Here is a 15,424-nt window from a genome sequence, read left to right as displayed (position 1 = left end):
TGCCCGCCCCGCTGTCGGAGGGGCAGGAGGGTGGCGAGGCCCAGGGCCTCCGCGGCGGCGGCAGCAGGGTCACGGGCCCCGACACGGGGCCCATCTTGCCAGCCTGTTGCGCGGCGCTTCCAGGAGAAAAGCGGTCCAGCTTCAGCGGCCTCCTCTCCCCTGAAAGATGGAGGTGTCTGGGTGAGGTGAAGCCATGCACCCAACCCCCTAGCTCCCGATACGCGAGGCAGTTTGACGCTCACAAAAACGGATTCAGCTCGCTCTTTTCAAGCGAGTTGGCCTAAATGCGTCGTACATTAGGTACTTGCGATGACTTCGAGTAGGTTGTTCTTCAGTGAGTTTAACTGATCTGCTGCAACTGTTCCTCCGTAGGCAGCCTACGTGTCGCCTTATTTTCATGCTCCTTACTGCGATGTCTGTCTGCTGTCACATGTATGTTCAGATACAGCACACATCTGAGTCTCTTCCCCAGGCGTTTCAGGTGGCACAAAACCACATGCATATGTGTGCATTTCTTTTTCCAGCTTTCACTTTGGAAGAACCCCTGTCAGTGTTTTTGGTTTTGTGAGTGTGATACAATACGAATTCCTAGTATTTGAATATAACCCCCCCCCCCCAAAAAGAAAAATTGAGAAAAAAGGCAGAAAATAAAGAATCTATTTTGAATTTTAAAAAAAGTAAGGTTCATCAGTAGTTGTCGTCTGTGGAGGCATGAGTTCTACAGTCCTGGATCAAGGCTCCAGGTGGACTCAGTCCTGCACAAAGTGCCCTCACTGCTCCAGTACACTAGTAGGCTCTGCATCTGTTCAGCCCTTAAAGAATTCACTTTCTCTTCAGAGGGAATAAATGTGGATTGACAAGTCCCATTCAGCCAGCTTGTGACAAAGCTGCACAGATCTCATTCACTCTAGGCCTACACTGAGATACAACTCATTTTCTCTGGATACCTCAAAGAAGAATTAGAAAGATGGGTGTACAAACACACTGTGTGACGAAGCTCTGAAGCAGTCTATTTTCATAATGGATTCTAAAGATTCAGTAAATTTTGTAAGTTTTCCAGCTGGAAACTGTCTTGATGGACAAAGCTGCTGTTGTTGCCAGTGCATTGCCAGAACTGGAGTAAACCATACTAAAGAAAATCAAAAGCTTGGAGTTATACTTCTCCACTTGCCCCAGACCCTGGGTCCTCAGCAGCAGAGAACACAGGAAGCACGCAGTGGTCTCTATTCACAAAATTAATCTTTTTTTATTAACAGAAGAAGGGAGAGGGGTAAAGGGGAAACATACCATCTGTGTAAGATCTATACAAAGCATATCCCTGGTATATCTCCTGCGTATGGTATACTTTAGAGTTAGAGACAATGTGCAAGCCACTCCCGGTTCTGTCTGCCTTCTCCTTCTCCTAATACTTGATGACAAGAAACTGCAGCTTGATGGAAGCTGCTTTTAACCTTCATTTTCTGACAATATGTTGGATAGCCTTGGCATTCTTATCTCCTAGCTGAGCACAGAGGTCGCAATAAAGCAAAAAATAAGCTATTAAAAAAAGAGTAAATTCTGGTTTCCTTTATTGTCCAGTCTGGCAAATTATCAATAACTAACACACACACACACACACACCCCGCCAAATAAAGCAGACTTTCAAGCATTTTTTATGACTTTTCAAGTGTTCCAGTACTTAAAAGTTGGCTACAGAGAGGATGGAAGTTCTCTCTTCACAAGGACTCACATAGAGAAGACAAGGGGCAATGGGTACAAGCTGCACCAGAAGAGGTTTTATCTTGATATAAGAAAGAATTTTTTTACACTAAGAACAATCATTCACTGAACAAACTCCCCCGGGGTGTGATAGAGTCCTCATCACTGGAGGCTTTCAACATACAGTCAGACAGGGTGCAAGATAATCTCATCTAGGCTCCCTTTCCCACAAAAGGTTGGACCAGGGAATCTTTCGAGCTCCTTTCTAACCTGAACTGTTGTATGATCCTACAATTCTATGGTAAATAGAATGGTTTAAATATTTACTTCAGATCTATATAAAAATACAAGAATTAAATATAAGCCTCTCCTCAAAATATGCATCTATTTGTTACTTCATTTTTGCTTTGGGGAAATATCTTGCTAAATGCTTGTACAGTCCCACTGGGTATCACATATACAGAAATTCTGTTTATCACAACTGTAAGAGTTAACAAAGCAACATTTTGAAATAAATAGAAGAAGTTGATTAGAGGTAAACTGAATTCACACATTCATAACTGGTTTTAGTTAGATCTTCACATTCAGTTGGTATTTCGTTTCTCTTGGTATTCAGCAAAAATGAAACTACACCAAATATTGCCTATATTCTTACAATTTTTATATTTCAAGAGCTTTAAACTGCTTCGGTAAAAATGATTATGTTAAATTTGCTACATGCAGCAGGGAATGTAATTAAATTTGGGTGCCAGTAGACTTCATTTTATGGAAAATAGGTTTTCATAACAAAACAAGAACCTGTTGGTTTAATTCTAGATGAAATCAGAATTTTGGTTAATTGAGGTGTAGAGATGATACAGCCACTAAAGTAAAAATCTACAGTATTGTAGCAGCTATATTTTCAGAGCTCTGCTGCCTACTGGGATTGTCACTCCGGTGTTCGTTCTCCACAGTGCGTCAGGACAGTGGCACCGAACCACATGCCTGTGCAGGTGAGCACGGGGAGATGCTTGCTCTCTGCCTATGACCCAAGCTGGAAAGATGCGGCTCTGTTTGCATTGGGAAGCTTTATCATCTAGCATTTATATCTCTAGTTCTTCACTGGATCTAACCTTAAATGTACCTAAACTAAATGAACCATTCCTTTAGTCCTTTGATATTTCTCGGTGATGTACAAAAGCTACACTTCTACAAATACCTGTTAGCTTACTATCTTGAGACATTTTCCTGAAATGTTGGTGGGTTTGGGAGAGAAGAGAGGTTGCTACAGCTTTACTACTGTGGTCTTGCTGGGGAATGCTGACAAGACTTTGCCTAATCTGCCCCTGCAATCCTAGAGCTTCAGTTTGTTTTCTCTTTCCAAACTGAGTTCATTTATTACAGCTGAATAGAAACTAACCATTATAAATAGAAGGAATAATATAGAAGCCCCCAAATTTCCATTTCATGCTTCAAACCTAAGGCTCTGTCCCTGGAGAGGAGAACGCAGCTCAGGCCATGAAAACATTTGCTCCTTTGCTTCTCTTCTCAGCTGTCAGCAAGGGCATGATTTGAGCCATCTGGGATGGCCTCTCCGCCAGGTAATTGATGGGTACTACCAGTTCATTTCACACAGGCCATGACTTTAATTTCCTAGGCTATATTTGAACCAGCAATTTAGAAAAAACAGGTTAGCCACCAGTGCCCCAGGCAGCCCAGTCTCATCGTCAGAACTCGTACTGCACAGAAGGATGAAAACACTGCATGCCAAAGCTGAAGGCTTTTGCCAGCAGGAAATAGAGACAGTAGCTGTATGTCTACTTGATCTGCCTGTATACCTGCTCTTCTCTCCTACGGCTGCCCCTGAGAGTCCTGCAAAATATTTAAAAAATAACAGGTCTACTAGATCTCCAGAAAACAGCTATTCCTCTGGTTTTGAATGTTCTTCTAGTTCTTACATTTAAGTAAATAAGAAAACACTCTTTCATTAAGTGTCCTCACGGGGCTTTTCCTGAAGAAATCGTTTCTTGAAAGAGAGGATTAGCTACTTGCACACAAATGCTGGTACCAGCCAGCGTGAGAGGCAACTAAACTTCTACATATAAAGAAGACTTTATTACATGGATGTGAATGTTATATGGCTGATTGATATATAAGTCCTAATGCAGCTGTTTTGCTCAGTAGTAAAATCTTGTTTAGCTGTGGTTGTTCCTTAGTCTTCTGCCTGTAAGATATGAGCCTTTGAAAAAACAGTGGCTTGCTTTAATTGTAATTTTACTAAGAGCCATTAGGGTTTTTGTTTCATTATGTAACTGTATCTGTCTTCTAATAATATGTACATTTTTGACTAAGGAGTAATGAGAGAAGGGCTGAATTAATAAAACTACTTTTCTCTTCTAGGGTGGATTCTTTTCTGCATTTTTATAAGGTAAATTATTTTTGCGACTAACCAGGAAATATGTCAGCCATATGCAAGCACATACTTTGCAACTGCTAGGGCTTAAGGGGGTGTATTTTCATTAGAAGTAGTCTTGTAGAGAAATACCATATCCTGTTCTTACTAAGAGCTATGTTTTGCTTCACAGAGGTAGATGGATGGCGCATTAAAAAAGATCTGCCTCGCTGCGAAGGAGAGAAGTGAAATGATCGCATAACATTGTGATGCGTAGAGCATGAGTAACGTCACTAAACTGGCTGGTGAGACTTCTTATCCCCAAAGGGGATACAGAAAATGTTTGGAAATGGAGCTGTCTACCCATTCTGCCACAAAGCTGTGAACAGTGTCTAACAGCAGAAGCAGCTACAGCATCTGTTTTCTGCTAGCATAAAGGAAGGCTGCTGAAGTGCACCTCCCTTTATCACCTGTCCTGTACGTGTGAAGAAACCTATTGTGGTCTGTTGCATGATACTGATTTCTTTGGGATTGGAAACTTTGGAGAGGGAGTGAGAAAGGAAGGAGAAGCCATGCTTGTTTGCATGGCTCCAGCCTTTTAGCTTGCTGCAACCTTGCAGAGTCTACACCAGTTGGCAGTGGAGAGACACCAGTCGGCAGTGGAGAGACACCAGTCGGCAGTGGAGAGACTGTATTGTCCCTATGAGCTCGCTTCTTCCCACTCATCCCAACCAATATCTCTACTGGATCCAGACATCCTTGTGGTGATTTATCATGAGTAAAGTCAAAACACAGTCCCCATCTTTCAGTGCTCTGCTAAGGTATGGGTAATAATTTAAATAACCCAATGGGAACAGGTATTTTGAACAAGTGAGAACCACTGTTGTTTGACAGTGTGCCTCAAAAATTATGGGTTAAATCCTCCTTTCCTCATTCAGTGCTTCATGAAATTGATATCTGTATTTAAGAAGTGGTTTATGAAATAATAAGGCAGCCCTACATTTCACATGTAAGTTGTGTTTAACCAAAGAAAAGTATTTTCTCACTAAAGGGTTATATTCTTCTTTAAGAAAATACCCGAGTTAAAACTCAGACCCTCTTGAAGTCAGTGAGAACTGTCTCATTTCAACAGTGTGCCAAGATTTCTCATTAATTTCCCTACATTCACTCAAACAACTTGAAACAGGGAGTAAAAATGCCAGGTGGAATTTGGCATGCTTTTGTTACTTTTCCTGGGAACAGCATAGGAAATGAAAATAAGAATTCCTGTCTTATTGTAACAACTTGCATGATCGTAAGAATTTAATTATTCATCTCTCAAAAGGCCTACATAGATAACAAGGTTCACTTACACAGTTTGGAAAAGATAACCCAGCAGGGGTCATGCAAGTTCCTGTCTACTGTAATAACACTTTCTAATGACATTATCACATAGCTATGGGACTTTTTTAAAAATAAGGAATAATATTTAACTGCTGTTGTGAACACAGTGGTATATCTGTTACGTTTATGACATGGACATAAAATAGAACCCATCCTGACTTGCTGAAGGGACATTTAATAGATGGACTGCATTGCCAAAACCAAACAAATAAAAAGATGTGGCTGTAGCACTACCCAATATGCATATGTTCCCCTTAAACCCTGTTCAGTTTATATGTTCATGTTTCCATTACTAACTATGCAAGAAAATAATGTATTCTGTTAACACTTCCATTCATCTTTAATGAGTTATTAAGAAAGATTCCAATACTGTAATTAGCTAGTGGAAATGAACTCCAGAACTCTCAAATTAAACACTTTAAATCTTTTCCAAAAATACTGTATTCTATAAATATTTTTTATTCTCACTCTAGCCCACTTGCCTTCCTTTTGTTGACTGGATAATTCATACTCATTCTGTCCCAGCCTCCAGATTCTTCACATCTCCTGTATTACGTAGCACTGTCAGGTTGCTCCATTGGAGCTTCATGTTGAGTATACATTGGCGTGAGGGGGTCCACAAGAACTGGAGGTAGGGTATGGCCATATGGTCTAGTTTGCAGTTAACAATGTCAAAAATAGCAAAAACACTGAAATGTGTTATGTTATGATCAACCTTCCCTGCATCATCTTCTCTTTTCTCTGTACCTTGAATGACAATCACCCAGCAGTGGTCAGAGCTTTGACTGGTTTGATATATTTTATTGGTCCATATGAAGTGTCTGCATGCTGCAGAATCTGAGCTTTCAGTTGTGTTTGTGTGCGTGCCTGTATTTAGATGTTTGTATGTATAGCTATAGAATAGAATAGAATAGAACAGAACAGAATAGACTAAGGCTGAGAGTGCAGCACAGAGTTGAGGGAATGGAGAGCTGCAGCACAGAATAAAATGAGTAGGCAGAAAAAGAGGGAGTAGACACAAAAATAAGAGAATAGGGAAGAAATCCAAAGAAAAGACAGAAGTATGATCATGCACCAGCGCAGAAGTACCAGAGTGGCAGAAGAAGCTGAGGGACCGTGTCCCTGTTGCTGCTGCCCAGTGCAGCACACGTGCTGGTGTGTGAGGTGGTGCTGGTGACCGCAGGCGTGTTTGCACAGCTGGGCAGCCCCCGCGGCAGCCTGATGCCAGGCAGTGCAGGGCTGTCAGCATGGAGCAAAGGACATGACAGCTAATATAAAAGGCAGTTGCCACGTAAAGACGGCGTGCACTTCTTCAAACATATTCCTTTAGGCAGCTGCGGGAGACCCACTGTGTACTGAGGGATGTTCACAGCCTTAAAGGTCCTTTGTGGCTCAAAGGCCATCCTTTAAAAGCATTATTGTCAGAATGCGTTTGACACCTTCTTTATGCCATTTCCTTTCTGGTCCTTAGGGATGCTATCAGCAGCCTGTGTAAACCATAAGTTTCGGAGGTCTGGGAAGATGTTGAGCATAGTTCTTATGTCCTCCCATCCTAGAAAAAAACATGCTAAAGAGAAGAATGAGAGATTAATTCAGATTAACCTATATCCTATTATAGGTTTCTAATGTTTTGTCAGATTTTGACCTAAATAAAAACATTTTGGGAAATTAATTAATTTTCATTTAAAGTGAGAACCCCCCACATTTTTGATAACTTTCAATAGAATTGTAATTATACAACCAACTTCTGGGACTGGCAGACTTTTTGGGATGAGGCAAAGTTTCCTAGGGAAATAAAGTAAAATAGAAGGAAATCTAGTGGTAAAGAGGTGATTTCACTTCCTGGCCTTTTGCCCAGACTGACCATTTCAGAGAGAGTCTTGAAGTATTTGCTTGAAAATGGGCAAGTGATACAGACTAGTAAGAATAAATTCAAGAGAGAGCAGCTGTGAGATGGAGAGGCAGCAAATGCTTGTCTACACAAGCAGTTAATTCCAAATGAAAAAAATAAAAGGAAGGAAGAATATTCTGAGCCTGGTGAAATAATTGTTGTCACGGCGGTTATGGGAGGTAAACATACCTTTTATAGAAATATTTATTGCCATTCTTTTTGTGAGACTGGCCAGACTAAAAACGTTTTCGTTCACTTTACTAATGCATTTTCCCCTTTTCCCTTTTTACATAATGCCCTGTCCTGAAGCATTTGCTTCTCAGGAAAGTCTGATGTTTTAAATGTTCCTCATTGTTTGCTTGCAAGACATAGAAGCAGGGAGTTTAGATTATTTGTATACTATAGAAAGGGGAGAAGATTTTAGAGGATCCTGCTGTATGGCTCATGGCTTTTTTCCTCTCCTGTTTATCATGGTAAAAAGGCCAACAGTGCTGTTCTTTGCACTTGCATGTTAAATGTGTGCTCAGCAGTACTTGCTCTTGCTATCCTAAATGGCTTTTTACTAATAAAATGGTGCCTAGGATCCTGAAATTTTACAAGACATAAAAAACACAAGGAAGTTATCTTTATGCCCTGGAAGAAGTCTATTTTTGAAAGCAGATAGACTCAAAAAAACGTGGTGTCTGCCTATGGAATTCCCACACTTCAGGATGTGGGATATTCAGAAGTGGGGTGTTAGTCTGTGTCTGATTAAAACAGGAAAATTAAAATAATATTTTAACTTTATTTTTCAGAAACAACTCATGGTTTAAGTAGTGGATGTGTCTTAGCTGCATTTCTTTCATGCTAAGGTTAAAATCCTAGCAGCTCTGACAGTTTTTCACAATTTAAATGAAATAAACATCTCTGTTATGACATACGAGAATGTTGTTTCTCAAAGTCTTAAAAATTAAGGTCTATCACTGCTAAAGGCATCAAAGACCAACTGTTCCCATGAAGAATAAAACAAACTGCTGCTTAGCAAACTCATTTCAGAACACACAGTTACATATTCCATGCATTAGCAATTATGCATCCATAAGGTAGAAGAGATCTACATTTTCATCCACAAGCAGGGTTTGTTATTATGATTACTGTTTTTTAATTTTTGTATTATGGTTGTGTGTCAGGCCCTGGTTTCCTTGTCTTATTATTTCCATTAGATTATATCACATAAAATCAGCAAAGATACAGTCCTTGTACTGCCGATATTAACATCTCAGGGCTGCAGACAACATGTAAACATCATGTGTCTCCTGTCAAGCTGTGCAGACTGACTCCCATCTGAGTCTATAGCTAATCTGTTCTGGGGTGGGTGTGTGTATGTAAAAGGAAAAGTGCACACATGCAAATGGCATACCCATATGCAATGGGTATTCATATGCCCATTCTGCCCATATCTGAACATTTGTGATTATTCATTCCCTAATATTCTGGGAATCCTAGAGAAAGATATGCAATCTATTCATATGACAAAATAAAGCCCTAACAATTGTTTAGCTGAAGACAAAAACAATTAATATCCATATAATCATATTTAAAATAAGCCATGAATAATAGGATGTGAAAACAAAAAGTGGCCTCACTTCCTGGCGTCATTTAGCGTGATGCCAGCCAGAGGCTGCCATTGAAGATTTTCAGTGTGCAGATTGTCCATGAAGGGAGGGACTGTCATCACTGCTCCACTGGTTTCAGATTTCAACCACCATACACTTTATCTACTTTTATGTATGTGGTACGAAAACACAGACACAGTGAGTTGTTCCTCAGTGCTCATCAGATACAGTATAAGGTGAGGAAGAGGCTAGAATCTGCAGGAATTTATTTTAGGTACCAGTGAGCTCTACAGACAGGCTGAGTTCCTTGCAGGGTTGTTTCGTATTCGGTAGCTTTTCCCCAGGTAAGGCATGCACTAGCAACACGCATGTGTTGCATGCTGCTGCTTTAGCTGCCCGTTACTCAGGACAATAGCCTGTAATCCAGCTGCACCACTTGGTGCTTGCGTTCAAAGGCTTTGGTTTCATAGTAGTTGAATAGAAAAGGTCAAGAAGAGGTGAGAGACAATTGAATGTTAATAAATAATAAAGGAATGAGAGCTGCAAGTGTTTGACCCATCCCTGCTGATGTGATATCGATCTGAACTAGAAGAGAAATGTCAAACCCCTCCCCACCCAGAGGTCTAGAAACGCTTCTGATGCATGTCAGTAAAAGATAAGAGTCCAACCAAGAATCTATTAGCAGATGCCACAGGGAATAAAGCATAAACAACCCAAGAACAATAGTTACTGTGTGTTAGCTACAAAGAAGATATGCTTATTTGGCAGAGCACGTTCTCCTTATGCCGGTTGCTTCACGGCAGTCTGGGCATGCCAAAGAGACTTCTCCTGGGAGGACAAGTCAGGTACAAGGAGACTGCATAAGGGTAAGGTGGGAGGTTCATGGGACTGCAGCTGTGCCCCTACATGGCGGGGTGGAAGGAAGGTTTGAAGGCAGTGGATTTGTTCTAAACAGACTTTCCACATGTATTCTGACTGGGAGATGTCCATCCTTCATATTTTCCCTAAAAGCACATAGCTGGATCCATGAAGGACTCTAGGCATCAGGCTACCATTTCCAGTTCAAGAATAGATCTTCAAAGCTTCTGCTATGCTGTGATTTAACCCTCCAGAGGCAGCTCCCCTACATACCCATTTTCCTTCCTGTAAAGTACTTTGCATTTTTCCCATTAGACACGTGTGTACAGCTTGACCTTACACTTGACAAGAATTGTCCCTTCTGTATTATTCTTATTCTTTGATCTCAAATGAATCAAATCAGCTAAACACACCTACTGCATAAATTCTTGCACAAAATGCAGTCAGATAGCAAAAGGATGGATAAGGGAAATCCTGTAGCCTGAAGGTTAAGGCATTTTTCATGACGAAGCAGAGTTACTTCTGAGGTGATTATTTCTGTATTTTATATCCACTAAAAAAAAATTGTCAGGAGAGACTGATACGGAAACCCATCTAAGATTGCCCAATCTCCTGAAGCATGGGGTTTTGCTTCACATCCCTGCTCACAGTCTGACAGAAGAAGGATTTGAACATATATCTCTGACATTCAAGTAAGCATATTAATCACTGAGCTGTCTTTTTTTTCCCCTTTGTCTTATTTAGAGAGACTGACTACATACCAGTTTTCTGATGTATTGGAAGTCAACCAATGGGGATTTGGACTAAACAAACCTCTTTCCCTTCCTTCTTCCCTGACAGAAAGGGCTTCAGTATGTTTCCATCTTCAAACGAGCTAGGAACACAGTCCTTTTGACAAAGGTTGTTCCTTTGAAGTCGATAGTAAATTGAGGCTTGTCTACAATATTCAGATTGCATTACAAAGGAAAGAGCTCTTGCAAAAATATCTAGAGAAACAGTGCTTTTGCTGAAAGGTTCCCTACTAGTCTCCTGCCACATCAGGATCAGGATGGCAATGTTTGCTGCTGTAAAGCCAGTGAGAATCATCCACTTTTAAATGTATTGGTTTTAGTCTTACCCATGCTTTGCGCCAGTGTATGAAAAAGGGATTTTTTTTTTTATTCTTTAGTGTTTAAATATTAAAAAAAAAAAAGGGAAATAAATTACTTCCTTCAGTAATTCCTAAAGACTTTCTATTTCAATGTAATAAAACTTAAGAGAATGAATATACTTAATCTTAGCTAAAATCTCAACATTATGTTTTAATAAAGATGCTGAAGTAATCGTGACTTCAAGCCACTGCTCACAATGGATAACATTTTCAGGGGAAACAGGAAGGGGGCTTGGTCAGTGTTTTTGATTTAGCCAGACTCCTTTGGTGGGAGACAGGCAAGGGAGACAGATGAGATAAAGCTTCCAACTCTGAATCCCCCTGCCAGACTGGCAGTATTAGTCACTACAAAGAGAATTTATCCTGTCCTCCTGACACTGTAAAGATTAACTTACCAGTTTAATTATAATTGGTCATGCAACATACACAGCGTTTTTTCTTTTTTTTTTTTTTTTTCACGTTGGGGAGTATCCCATAAGCACAAGAAAAGTCTGTAAGAGCCACTGGATTTTCAGTTTCTCTAGGAAAGTAAGTTAAACAGGATTAAGGAATCTTATAATAATTTAAATTACTTTCTTTCTAGGTCAAGCAAATGTTACATGAAACATCCTTCCTTGAAAAGTAGGCTTTATATAGACCTTTAACTTTAGACATTAAGTTTAAACTTGTATAGTCATACAAATTAACTGCATATATATATGCAATGCCAGTTCAGAGGTGTGCTTGAATACATTCATTGCTGATATGCTGGATTTATGGCAACTGGACCAGAGGGCCATGAAACCTTGCTCTCCTTACTCCCGAAGGGACTGGACTGAAATGCTTCTACTGTTCGGTAGTCTCGTATGCTTGTCACCATTAATGTTTTCACTAATTTATTTCTCTGTGTGTGACAAATGACCTCCTGAATACCAGTGTGAAACTTGTAGCCCTAATTCACACGAGGCCCATGATGGGACAGGAAAATAAATGAGTTTGTAAGTCCTCTCTGTGCTTTTGATGTTCTGGGGCTCAGTTCATGGTGTAAGTTTCTACAGCTTTGTGGCTTCTTCACCATGTTAGAGAGTAGGAAGAAGTTATTTTGCAGTGCAAATGTGTTCCTGACAGGCCCCAAATTACACCATGTCCAAGGAAGCATAGCTGCATCACTGACAGAGACCTCTTATACAAAAACCTCAAGCAGATTGAAAACGCACCTTCCCAGTCAAGTCTTCATTTTGAATTCTGTCATTCCAGTAACAGATAAAGAGGGAGGGGAAAAAGAGAGGCATGGAGAGTGCTGGAAATCATCCTTTATGTGGCTGGGGGGAATAGTGCACCTCCTGCTCAGGAGGAAAAGCCCCAAGAGAAGCAGCTTGTAAGTCTGGATCTATCCCTGTGCTCCCAAGTCCTGGCCAGAAGATAGGAAGGAGGCTGGTGGAAGTGGCTTGCAGGCCTGGGAGAGCTCCAGGGCGTCTGGGAGACAAGTGACACTCAGCTTCCCCTGTCCTGGTCCGTATGTTTGCAAGTTAAAGCATTTGCAGATGGACTTGTGGGAAGCCTGAACTTGTGTTGGCCTGAGAAGTTACTACCCTCCATGCACACCCTCCCCTTTGGCACTGCCCAGGGGCAATAACCTCAGATGGAGAGCCAGAACAAATCAAGGGGTGCTGGTCTTTCCCCTGTCGCATCCGGGTTTTCTGTCTCCTGCCTTTCTTGGCCATTGCAGCGGTCACTAGTAAACCTGGTCATGACTACAGCTGCACCTGGCACAGCCTGCTCACTTCTGTGGCTCCTCTGTTAGGCACAGCTGCCTACTCAGGAGGTGGAAGCACCATCCGATGGCTGTGACAAGCTGCTACATGCAATGTGTGATACATCCCCAACAATCAGGCACATGAGCACAAAATTAACCTTTGCGGGAGTAAAACTCAATTGTTCCAGTGCTGACAAAGTTAATTCGAAGAGCGAGCAGGCATGGGTAAAATAGCTTCATTTTGAAGCCTGAATGGAGGAAGACAAATATTTTGGAGCCATGTACCATTCTTACTCTCTCTCCAGTGCCATATTTTGTAAAAGTGACCTATTTGACTCCAACCTGTACTCCATGGCGTGGTTTAAAGATTATTCCTAGTGCACATAAAAAATAGATCCTCTGCCTGAATGCACAAGGTCTCCCTGTATGTAAAGTGGACCACTGAAAACAACCCTCTGCACCTGAAAAGCAGGGTAAGGGGCTGAGTGAGCAGGGGTCTTGGCAAAACAATGCTTGAAAGCTGAACTAAAGTGGTCTACATAGAAAAGAAAATCCTTACTCCCATTTAAAGCAGTGAGAATTTTGCCACTAGATTCAGAAAGGCTAGAATGCCACTCAAAGCACATCAGAAAGTATAAAGTAATGATTTCTGGAAAAGACACTCAAATGGAAATATCAAAATTAATTTTCTTCAAAAAGAGAAAACAGCATTTCTATCTTAGAAGAATGCATTTTAAAAAGATCTATTTTACTTTGACATATTGACATCGACTTACTACCCACAGCAGAATTGAAGAGTAGCTATTATCCAGTGACAGAGAAGTAGGTTACTGAAATTACTGGGGCTTTAGCATTCCAGCATGCCTGACACTAAGCCTGATTTCTGTTCTTAAGATAAAAAGATTTTATATGGTTCTATAGCGTAACAGGGAACTTTCCTATTATCTTCAGATTATAAGCATATGCAGATTATAAGCATTTTTAAAAAAAATCTGTATACAGTCTGGAGAGAGGCTGGTACAGAGTATTGATGATAGCCTAAAACTCTCCTCTGTTTCATTGCCCTAATGCCGTAATTCTTAAATTGAAGAGCCTCAGGGTGTCCCACCCATGTCTAGGCAATGAGTCTAGCCTAATTCTCATTCCTGCAGTCATCTGCCTGATAATGGCTAAAGCCTTGATGACTGTGGGGCAGTATGCACTGTAGTTACCTGTGATGTATAAATTCTGCAGAAAAAGCAAGCAGTTATTTTTCCAGCACTATGTGCTTGGCACATACCTTCAAAAAGACGGTATAAAGAAAGGAGACAGGCAAGAGTTGAATTTATTGTCTTGATTTTATATGGATCAGCCCTTGGCAGGACTGAAGGGCAGTGAAATCAACACTCATAAACAGAGCACAAACAAAGGATCATCCCATAAGCTGTTTATTTTGTCCTTTGTTTGCAATTGTTGCGAATACGAAATTAAAACACTAAGCAGCTGTCACCTCCTGTTTCTGGCTTAGAACAAAAGCCCAGCAAACCCCAGAATTTTTACATAGTTCCACACTGAAACCATAATTCAAGCCTGTCCTGATCTGAAGAAAACTCACTCCTTCCCCAAAATACTGAGGCAAATGAGGCAAATTTTACTTCCAGGTTTTCTGTTGGCTTTGTAGGTCAGGTGTACTGGTAGCACCATGAACATTTGGGGTTATTTCCTCTTTCCGTAGCACAGTCTGAAATCCTTAGCAGAATCCTCATGGACAAACATTAGTATTCTCCTTGAGGAAAAAATTCTATCACAACCATGTTCTCCATTTCTCATTCTGTTTGTCATTTCATTTTTAATTTAAAACAACAGAATTGCTGTCTACCTTTCCTCCTGGTCCTGAAAAAGACTGTGAATAACTCACAAACTCATTGATATTTTGGAATAAAATCTCTAAATAGGTAAGAAGGACCCTGTGATCCTTATTTTGCTTCTAAAATTACCCTAAAGAATACTTCAGTGCGGTACAGAAACAAAAACAAGACCACATTTAATTTTAATTTATATCTATTTCTTGTACTGACTGAAGAAAGTGTGATTATGGATACCTTTCAATGTCCCTGTGTCTGTTTCTTCAACTATGTGCTTCAGCTGAAGAGATGAATAGTTGAATGAGGGTATGTATATGGTTAAACCTTTGGGGAAATTCTTGAGCTGATGTGATTATTATGGAGTAGGAGAAAGAAGGTAGGGGAGATATCTTGGAGGTCTTTGGAGGCACTGGTCTGGGACAACTGAGGCAGCTGTACTGCTGGCTTGTGAGGGGTCAGAAAGAAGGCCATAGCTTGCTTTCTGTGCTTAGAAAGCACACCAAAGAGGCAGTCAGGGGAAAATCAATGCTTTAGCATGGTCATGTCAAAAGATGCTTAAGAGCACACATTGTGGTTGGGCCTAAACACAGCCATCTGGTAAGTGTTCCTCTAGAAAACGCTTGTGAGGTCTTTAACCAGTAGATCTGCAATCCTTATTCAACTGGTCTTTGCAGTCTTGCCCTTTGAATCCAAGTTTCTGCAGATATCTAATAGGGTTTAAAGAAAAAAACCCAATGAAATAATCTTTGATTACACAATTAAAATAGTTTATTTCCAGGTGATGGCCCAAAAGTGGTTTCCTAAACTGTTTCAAAGTCTTTTAAAAATATAATGAAGGAAAATACTGCTTCTTAATGTTAAATTTCAAAAGGAAACATCAGAGAAAGGGACAGAACGCG

The sequence above is a fragment of the Haliaeetus albicilla genome, chromosome 5 (assembly GCF_947461875.1).
Source record: "Haliaeetus albicilla chromosome 5, bHalAlb1.1, whole genome shotgun sequence".
Lineage (NCBI taxonomy): Eukaryota > Metazoa > Chordata > Aves > Accipitriformes > Accipitridae > Haliaeetus > Haliaeetus albicilla.
This window is presented reverse-complemented; position numbering follows the sequence as displayed.